The following is an 11563-nucleotide window of genomic DNA, read 5'->3' as shown; positions in this document are numbered from 1 at the left end:
CGAGGGAGTACGAGAAGACGCATGAAGGATCCACGAGGCATAAGGGTGCGCCCCGGGGGTGGTCGTCTCCAACATATCGATATTTTTTATTGTTCCATCCTATTATATTATCAATCTTGGATTCTTTATATGCAATTATATACTATTTATAACATTTCATAAATAATTTGCTAACCATGTGGTAGCTACACATGGGCCCAATTCTAATTAATTTGGTAAACTATTTTTAAATATGAAAAATAACTCTATAGTGAAAATATCATGGTTTTGGACCAGCGAGGTAACCAAATATGACAACAGTGGTATCTCGCTAGCCCTTTCTGAGACCGCAAAACATAAATGTAGAGCACCTCCAAAGTTCAAGCAGCGACTAGACATTGTAATTCATGGTAGAGGAGATCCAGTCATGCTGCAAACAATGTTTAACTAGACACCAAGCATGAGGATGACAACTATGCTCTCAGGTGTGGTACTTATATGAGAAGGTGATGACTCAAAGTTAAAATAAAATAACATAAATGTAAATAGAACGTCCCTTCGCAGAGGCAAGCAGGGATTTGGGGTGGTGCCACAGGTCATAGATAAATTATTCTGGGAGGTACACCCTTCCTGTCAACGTTACGACCAAGATTTATTGGTATCTCCCATGGTAAACAAATTAGTGGTGGTTCCCAAGCGGTAAAACTAAAGGTTTACTCCCCCTGCACAAACAAACACACTCCATGGCTAGCCGAATCCATGGGTGCATTCCATACCAACAACAATCCAAGGGGAGTTTTGTTTAATTATTTGCGATTTATGATTACGGGACTAGGAATCCCTTTTTACCAGCCCCTCTCATGCAACGACGAGTGAATAAACCTCATCATGACAATAACCCGCTTAGCATGGAAGATACTGACCGTCCCCTTTCGCTCCATGAGCAGTCCAGACGCACAAAATAGAAGCTCATTTGAAATATTAGAGGTGGCACATGCAAATTTATTTGGAACGGCACGGTAGTACCACATATAGGTAGATATAGTGGACTCATGTGGAATTACTTTGTTTCAAGGATTTTGATGCACAAGCAGTATTCCCTCTTAGTACATGCGAAGGCTAGCAAATAGGTTGGGAAGTGACCAGCTAGAGAGCGAAGACGGTCATGAACATGCTTATGAATAATTATCGTTGCATACTAACATGAGTAGGATATAAACACAGTGAACATGAATATCATGGAGGCTATGTTGGTTTTGATTCAACTACATGTGTGAACATGTGTCAAGTCAAGCCACTCAAACATTCAGAGGAGGATACCATATCATCATACTACATTACAACCATTTTAATGCATGTTGACATCCAACATAAATCATTATCCACTCCTAGCTACTTAAGCATGGCATGAACAACTATAATCTCTAATTGTCATGGCAACCATGTTTGGTCATAATACGCTAACTCATGGATACTGGTCTAAACATATTTACAAAAAGAAAAACAACTTGAGTTCATACCCGCTTCTCTCTGCCACAGTCACTTCATCAAATATCGCCATTATTGCCTTTCACTTGCACAACCGAATTATAAGAAGATAATAATGGTGCAAGAGTGTCGTGGACTAAGTTGGAATCTGCAACATTTTATTGAAAAGGAGAAGACAAAATAATATGGGATCTTTATTAGATCAATAACAATGCATATGAGAGCCACTCAACATTTTCATCGTGGTATTCCCCTTGGGTATAACTCAATAAAAGGAAAATAAATTCAGAAAAGCACACTAGAATATTTTTGGATTTTTTTGTTTTCTAGGAGAAAGAAAATTAAAGAAGGGAAAACTAAAACAAGAAAACTATTTACACGGGGAAGATCCCAACAAGAAAAAGAAGAAAAGAGAAATCATTTTGGGTTTTCTGCAAGTTTTCCAAACACACAAGAAGAAGGCAAGAAAATAAATCTAACATGGATAATACAATGCAAAAGTGTGAACACCGACAACTAGAATATGTGAGCTTGAATGTAAAGTCGGTGGAAACACGTAATCCCCAAGCTTAGGATTTCGGCCTAGCTTGGTAATCACCACCCATAGTGGCGTGGATAATAGTGAGTATGATAGCTCATGGAAGCCCTTGGTGCAACCTACGCGGCCTGACGGGCGGCCTCCACTGCAGCGTTGTACTCATGCGCCTCCCTCTCATAGACGTAATATCTTCACAATGGATTTCTTGTTAAACATTAGGTTGTAATTATAATCAGTAGTCGTAGCCTTTATGAACTTTTGGAGCTTCATGGCCTCAAAATCTAAGTACTAAGTAGGAAGAATAGGGTCACTAGGCCATGGAGACGTGCCACACTTCTTATCTAAATGGGAGGCATAAATCCCGCCATAAATATGGCCACTGTCAGAGTTGTGTTGCCACTTGTGTGCTACAATTGCTCCAAGATTATAGCATTTAATTCTAGTTAACGCAGTATATAGGAGACTCAACTCTGGGGCACATAAGGTACTACAATCTTGCTTGCCACTATGCCTTTTCCATTAAAGAGTGCAAGGTAACGAATTGAAGGATAATGTATGCTATTTATTCTACCTTGAGTTACTCCCCTATCTTCACCAAAGCAAAGACTAGTTAAAAATGCCTCATATTTAGATTTTGGTGGCTCGTCTAGTGAACCCCAACATGGGATTTTACATGTATCAGAGAAATCATCTACAGACATGGTGAAGGCATTATAACAGAGGTTAAAGGAGACTCAAAATTATCAAGGATAAAATTTAAACCCCTTAGTGAAAGTTTCAGTAAGACGATAATTTTGCGTGCACTTATCTACGATGAAGGGTGCAAGCTCGGTATTATGAATGTATTGCTCAAACTCTTCCTTAATGCCTGCACCCAATATGAAGTCATCACTTGGACAAAGTCACGATTTGGTGTGGGCTTCTCACATCTAGCTTTCACTTGGCTCAACATAAGACCGTCGTATCGAAGCCTCACTCGATGATGCCTCTGAGGACTTCCTCCTTGAAGAACTCCTCTTGAACCAGCTCATTAATCCTACGTACAAATTTTTGAAAAAATTCGGGTCTCAAAATAAAGTTAACAAAACTTCACAAGAAGGATAGCAACTACTCATAAGGATGCATAGAGCCTAAAACAAGCATTCAAACTACTTGTAACTTCAAGAATTCAACATGCAAGATCATCTACAACAGCACCTAGAGTAGCTAATTACTTCTGAGATAAACCACTAAAGCAAAAACTAATTGGAGGAGTGGGGGAGTTACATACCAAGGAGGAATCCCCCAAAATGATTTCAGAAACGGAGTTTCAAGCAAAGAGATCGAAATCCGCGAGTTTGAGAGCAAGAACACAGGAGAGAGAGATAGAGGGATTTTTTCTGGAGGTAGGTGATGAAGTGAGCTGAAGGGATAAGTGAGGGGAGCGAGGGGCCCACTACCCACCAGGGCGCGTCTGGTGGGGGTGGCATGCCTTGGTGTGTAGTGGACACATAGGACACCACCCCTGTGATGTCTTTAGTGCCACATATTCTCAAATATTTAGAAACAAATCGTGTGAAAGTTTCAGATCATTTGGAGAACTTTTATTTTTGGGCACTTTTTTATTGCACGGAAAATTCAGAAAACAAGATAATCATGGCATTTATTGTATTTAGCTGAAAATAACAGGAAAAATAAGTGGGTATAGAAGGTTGTGCATACTGAATTCGTCGACCTTATGCCTCTCGAAAATGATTCATTAACAAGATTGATCAAGTTTTATTAACAACCACTTCCAATTAGCATGAACCCGAAGAATTTTCATAAAACACTAACTTACCTCTACGGGGATGTGCATATCCTCAACAATAAGTATTTCATATTTATTTTTGGCAGTAGGTAGCGGTAGTTGAAAGCTTCCATTAGTGATAGTGGAAGATTTTTCAATAACATTAACACCATTCAATTGGAATTGTTTGCTCGGAAAATGCACCATATGTTATTTACCATTGACATGAAAAGTGAATTTGCATTTATTGCAATCTATAACAGCTGTGTACTATTTAAGAAAGGTCTACCAAGGATAATCGTCATGTTGTCATCCTCGGGCATATCAAGTATAACAAAGTATGTCAATATAGTAACATTTGCAACAACAACGGGTACATCCTCACAAATACCGATAGGTATGGCAGTTGATTTGTCAGCCATTTGCAATGAAATTTCAGTAGATGTGGGTTTATTCAACTCAAGTATTTTGTATAAAGAGAAATGCATAACACTAGCACGAGATCCTAGATCACATAAAGCATTTTTCACATAGTTTCTTTTGATGAGACATGGTATAGTTGGTATTCCTGTATCTCCTAGTTTTTAGGTACTCCATCCTTAAAAGAGTAATTAGCAAGCATGGTGGAGGTTTCAGGTTTAGGTATTTTTCTTTTATTAGTTATGATATCTTTCATATACTTAGCATAAGGGGCCATCTTTAAAAGATCAGTTAAAAGAGTACGCCAAAAAAACCGACCTAAGCATTTCAGCAAAGCGTTCAAATTCTTCATCATCTTTTTTCTTAGTTGGTTTGGGTGGATAAGGCATGGGTTTTTGAACCCATGGCTCTCTTTATTTCCCATGCTCTCTAGCAACAAAATCTCTTTTATCATAGTGTTTATTCTTAGGTTGTGGGTTATCAAGATCAACAACAGGTTCTATCTCAACATCATTATCTGGTTCTTTATCATTGTCACGTTGAGCATCTACATGAGCATCATCATTATCGTTTTCATTATCACTAGGTGAATGCTCACTACCAGATAGAGTTTCTGCATCAGAGATAGAGATATCATTAGCATTATCACAAGTTTTTTCTACCTCATGTTCACTAGAAGTATGCAAGGTCCTATCATTTTTCTTTTTTTTCTTCCTAGAAGGACTAGCTGCATCAATATTAATTCTCTGTGAATCTTGTTAATTCTTTTAAGATGACCTTCTGGGTATAGTGGATCTTGAGTCATTTTTCCTCCTCTAGTCATTACTCTAACATCATGATCATTCATATTATTATTCATTTCACGAAGTAGCTCACTTTGAGATTTAGCAACTTGTTCTAGTTGGGTTTGAACCATAGAAGCATGTTTTCCTACACCTCTTACATCATTGGTTATTCTAAATAACAAGCCACTTAAGCGAGCAATCATATTCGGGTTTTGTTTCAATTGTTTCATAGAGTTGAAATGATCTTGTTTTCTAATATATTTATCAAACTCATATAAGCATTTACTAGGATGTATATTGTAAGGGATGTCACCTTCATCAAACTTTAAAAGAGATTTTTACCTCCACCACCCGTGGTGGTGTGTGGAGACCATGTATTTCTTTGATAGGTGGTAAATTCTTAACTTCTTCAGCTTTAATGCCATTTTCCTTCATACATTTCTTTGCCTCTTGCATAGTTTCGGGACTAAGAAATAAGATACCCATCTTCATTGGAGTAGTTTTAGGCGATGGTTCAGGAAGTGTCCATTCATCATGATTCTTCAATATATTAGTCAACCATTCCTTAGCTTGTTCGACAGTTCGTTCCCTGAAAACACAATCAACACAACTATCTAGGTGGTCCCTAGAAGCATCGGTTAGTCCATTATAAAATATATCAAGTATTTCATTCTTTTTAAGAGGATGATCAGGCAAAGCATTAAGTAATTGGAGAGGCCTCCTCGAAGCTTCTGGGATACTCTCTTCTTCAATTTGTACAAAGTAAAAAAGTTTCCTCTAAAGCAGCTTGTTTCTTATGAGCAGGAAAGTAATTTTCAGAAAAGTAATAGATTATATCCTGGGGACTATGCACACAACAAGGAGAAAGAGTATTGTACCATATCTTAGCATCACCCTTTAATGAGAACAAAAATAATTTGAGAATATAGTAGTAGCGAATTTTCTCTTCATGAGCAAATAGAGTGGCTATATCATTTAACTTAGTGAGATGTGCCACAACAGTTTCATTTTCGTAGCCATTAAAAGGATCATATTCATCCAAAGTAATTAACTCTGGGTCGACAGAGAATTCATAATCCTTATCGATAACAAAGATAGGTGAAGTAGCAAACTTAGGATTATATTTCATTCTAGCATTCAAGGATTGTTCTTTCAATTTGCATAGTAGTTTCTTAAGGTCATCTCTATCCTCACAAGCAAGAAAGTCTCTAGCTATTTCTTCATCCATAGCATAACCTTCGAGTACTTTAGGCATTTCAATTCCACGATAGTCATGTCTAAAAGGTGTTTCAATATTTTTAGTTTCAAAGACTTCATGAGTTTCGATAATATCATCAGTTTCAGCATGCTCAATTTATTTAGCTCTAGCAAGTTGTTCATCAAGAAATTCACCTAGTGTCACGGTATCATTAAGAAAGGTACTAGCATCATCATTATCATCATTCATAGCAGAGGTAGCATCATAAATAACTTGCAACATATCAGGATTAATAGCATGTGGTGTTGGTGTTGCAAGTCTATTCAAAATAGAGGGTGAATCAAGTGGAGAGCTAGATGGAAGTTCCTTATCTCCCCTCATCTTAGCAGGAACATCTTGGTTCTTGTATCTTTAAGATTCTTCTTAGTGATCAATAAATAGATATACCAAGTGACTTAACAAATATAGCTATGCTCCCCAGCAAGGGTGCCAGAAAACATTCTTGATAACCCACAAGTATATGCGATCGCAATAGTTTTCTAGGGTAGAGTATTCAACCCAAATTTATAGATTTGACACACGGGGAGCCAAAGAATATTTTCAGGTATTAGCAGCTGAGTTGTCAATTCAACACACTTGGATATTTAGTATCTGCATCACAATGATGAGTAGCACAGTAATATTATAGTTTTCATAGCAGTGGTAACAATAACAATAGTAATGGTAACAGTGATAGTAGTTTTGTAGCAGTTGTAACAACAGTAGTAACAGTAGTAACTTAGCAAGAACAATATCTAAAAAACTCATAGGCATTGGATCGGTGATATTGTTGGATGATATTCATCATGTATCAGTCATAACCTAGGGCGACACAGAACTAGCTCCCGCTCATCGATATACTGTAGGCATGTATTCCGTAAATAGTCATACGTTCTTATGGAAAAGAACTTGCATGACATATTTTGTCCTACCCTCTCATGGCAGCGGGGTCCATAAGGAAACTAAGGGATATTAAGGCCTCCTTTTAATAGAGAAACGGAACAAAGCATTAACATATAGTGAATACATGACCTGCTCATACTACGGTAATCACCGGAAAGAATCCCAATTATTCTCACTTTGGGGTATACGGATCCTAACACGTAGTAGATGCATATAACTTGCAAGATCGGATAAGGAACATAGATATAATGGTGAAAACATAAACGGTTCAGATCTGAAATCATGGCACTCAGGCCCTAGTGACAAGCATTAATCATGGCAAAGTCATAGCAACATCAATCTCTGAACATAGTGGATACTAGGGATCAAGCCCTAACAAAACTAACTCAATTACATGATGAATCTCATCCAACTCCTCACCGACCAGCGAGCCTACGAAGAAATTACTCACCCCCGATGGGGAGCATCATGGAATTGGCGATGAAGGACGGTTGGTGATGACGAGGACCGAAGATTCCCCTCTCCGGAGCTCCAAACGGACTCCAGATATGGCCTCCCAATGAAGAACATGAGGTGGCGGCGGCTTCGTTTTGTGAAAAGCGATAAAACTTCCTCTACTATATTTTCTCCAAAAATAGGAATTTATAGTGTTGGAGTTAGGGTCAGCGGAGCCCCAAGGGCCCGACTACTCACCAGGGTGCGCCAGGGGGATGGCGCGCCCTGGTGCCTAGTGGGCGCTTGCCCCCCCCCCCCCCCCCTCGAGCGGGTTTTCGTTCTAGTATTTTTCTTTTATTCAATAAAAAATCTCCAGAAAGTTTCGTCCAATTCCTAGAACTTTTATTTCTGCACAAAAACAACATCATGGTAGTTCTACTGAAAACAGCGTCAGTCCAGGTTAGTTTCAGTCAAATCATGCAAATTATAGTCCAAAACAAGAGCAAAAGCGTTAGGAAAAGTAGATACAATGGAGATGTATCACGTCAATCTCCTTAATTCATGTATGAACCACACCATGTGTATCATGCATCTTTTTCACTCTATTTTTCCTAGCCCTCCACATTGTATTTGCATGAAAACAAAATTGTGTTTGTGTCCCCTACCTTTAGCCAATCAATTCTTAACCTTTGTAATCACATAAGCTCCAATCGCTATAAAATTTTGTTCATCTTGTTCGTAACCCTCCGTATTTCTCATCTATCTGCATTCATTAGGATTAGTTCCTCTAGATGAGTTTTAGACTTCTGAATCTCACGTGCCACACTACCAAACTCCTTCTTGCTCTAGCCCAAAAGTTTACTGATGGTGGATCTTAGTGATGCATGAACATCACTAAGACAATCCTTTTGGCCTCCTTCCAGCCATGCCCTTGTAATTACTTCCTGCAAGAATGGATCACTTTCCCACATCACTTCCAACTGGTGAAACTTATTTTTCACATGCAGGTCCTCCAATATCTCACCCCTCGCATGCAAGGCCACATGGTCCAAAACTAGCGAGGCCAAGTGTCGAACAGTAGGGTGATCATACAAATTGTGCCAAGAAGGGGATGCTACTACCCTATCTAGCCACACTTTTACATTGGATGCACCAGTCCTTTTATTGTCATACATATGAGCCACCCTTCAGAATCCCAAATCGACCAAGCCACAAATTTCTAGACAAACCCAAAAGGCTTGTATCTGTCCCACAGGTCTGGGAGTAAGGGAAAAGTATTCAAAGTCCCACATGCACTCGTTGAAATCACCCATTACTAACCAGGAAAGGTCAGATTGGAAGCTCATATTATTCAACATAGTCCACATGTTGTGCATGTCCTTCACCCTCGACTCCTCATAAACGCAGGCCGATCTCCACATAGCACCATGAGGGTCTATCTTAACATGCGCATACATACACCTTTGGTTAGGAAACACAACATCAACATTGAGTGCGTCATTCCAATATAAAACTAGCCCTCCGCTGTTTCCAATGCTATCCACACCATCAAAACCTTTCAAACCAAAAAAATTCTGATACTTCTTCATTTTCTCTTTTGGTTGTCTAGTTTCACATAGGAACACCGCACTAGGGGAAAGCAACTGAGAAAAAGCCGCCACTTAGAAGATTCATTTCTCCCGACGGTCCTCCACCAAGGAGACCTCGATTCACTCGTCGATGTGTTGTCAATGGACGCATCATTATCCGCCTTCAGTTTCTTTATGTTTGTGTTTTTCTGTGGCATACCCAGAGATGATCTGGGTAGCTCCTGCCCTTCAAACTAGTCTAGAATGTTATTTGTATTGCCAATAGGGAAAATAGCATGTGGGGTCTTTATCGCTGCCAAATTTTGCAACAATACTTGATACATGTTCAAAGTCATCAGCGCCCCTCTTTTCCAAGACGTATTCATTTACCATCAAATGCTCCTGGTTATTGCCCATAGTTGGGTTTATCTCAACACCCGGATCATATAGCGCGTTAACAACATTAAAATGCCAGCTCTCCATCATGTGTCCACCTTTGTTCATGTTTTCTGCTGCACCACCTCCTTGAACGCCACAGTTAAATTGTCCACCATTCATGGCATACACACGACTACACCCGCGGCCAGGCCCATGTCTAATTCCTTTCCCTCTGCCAAGTGAACCATCTCCTTTCTCCCCAACATAGACGTCCTCCTCCCGTTCATCTACGCCATCAAATCCTCTGTTGGAATTACGATCCCTTCCCATTTGTCCTCTTTTAGACGCTAGGATAAAGGGTCCCCACTCAAAGTCCCTTATTGCATGCTCTCCAAAGCCGCATTCCTCGTACCAGTGCCCAAATAGGCCACAATTATAGTAAAAAGCAGGAAGCTTTTCAAACATGATGTGATAAAATTAAGTCTCACCAGATTTTGTGAAGCCCACAAATCTTGCCAACTTTTTTGTCACGTCTAGTTTGAATCTAACCAAAACAAATCCCCTATGAATCCATTAGGAAGGATAATCTAGACCTCCTGCACTTCACCAATTCGCTGCACCAAGTTCTTCACAAATTGTTCTCTTTTTAAAACCATGTCACGCAACTTATGAATCTAGCACCAAATTTCTATCTTATCCAACTTTATTGTCTCTGGTTTCTTGAATCGATCATATTCGATGGTGATCAAAGCCATGTTTGGAAGTCCCATGGACCTTGATGAATCACCTGTTCCAATCAGCAAGGAAATTAAACATCACGGAGAATAAATTTGGATTAATTCTCCTCCATACCACTTCTTGCGTAGGATTCTAGATCGCAGTCATGTCAGCAATCAAAGCTTCCTAGCCACAAGATTTAGTCATCAAAACCCTAGCTAGGGCTTGCCACTTAGCTTTCTCATCTCGTTCATCCGCTTCCTCCTTCGAGACCAAATTGTCAAGCTCGTTGTCTTCCAAGTGCAATCTTTCAAGTAGTTCGCACAGATCCCCTAAAAGATTGGCCCGCGATCCGCTAGCTTCTGGTGGTGTCCCCATCACAAAGGCCAACGCAAGCGAAAATACCCCCAAACCATAACGTCACCAACCTACAGACGCAGAACCCGCAAGCGAAGGCAAGCCAAGGTGGATGGCTTACATGGGCACGATCACAACAGTAGCGATCAATCTCGGCGGAACTCTCGACATCTCGATGGAGGACAGCGGATACAAAAATCACTCTATAAAAAACATTTACAAAATGTTAAATGTGTATCGAGAAAATGTCTATCCCGTATACAAAAATGCATAACAAAATGTGAATAAACAATTTGATCATGTATTTAAAAAACATTATCAAGCGTTTGAATTAATTTTGAACAAGTACTTGAAAAATGTTGATCAAGCTTTTCTAAAACGTTAAACCTATATAGAAAAAATATTGACCATGTATTAAAAATATGATATTTTTATCATGTATATAAAAATGTTAATAAAGTATTTGAAAAAATGAATGAAAAAGGATTTAGAAAATAGCGATCAAGCGTTTGAAATATTTAAAATGGGTATAGAAAAAATGTTGACTAAGTAGTAAAAATGATGCTTTTTTATAATGTATATAAAATGTTAATAAAGTGTTTTTCAAATATCATTGATCAAATATTTGTAAAGTGTTTTTCAAATAGCATTGATCAAGCATTTTAAATATGTTAAATGTGTATAGAAAAAATGTTGACCATGTATTAAAAATAATATTTTTATAACATCTATCAATATGTTAATCAACAATTCAAAAATGTTCAACAAGTATTTTAGAAACATTTAATCAAGCATTTATAAAATGTTAAATGTCTCTAGGAAATAATTTGAACATGTGTCAAAAAATATATTATATTTAGAAAAAATAATCATGCATTTGAAAAACAAAATGACCATAAAAAATAAAGACCATGTATTATAAAATGTTAACCTTGTATTTGCAAAATGTGAATCAAGCATTTAGAAGTGTGTGTAGGAAAAATGGTGACA

This window comes from Hordeum vulgare, chromosome 4H, assembly GCF_904849725.1.
Source record: "Hordeum vulgare subsp. vulgare chromosome 4H, MorexV3_pseudomolecules_assembly, whole genome shotgun sequence".
Classification (NCBI taxonomy): domain Eukaryota; kingdom Viridiplantae; phylum Streptophyta; class Magnoliopsida; order Poales; family Poaceae; genus Hordeum; species Hordeum vulgare.
Note: the sequence above shows the minus strand (reverse complement) of the source record.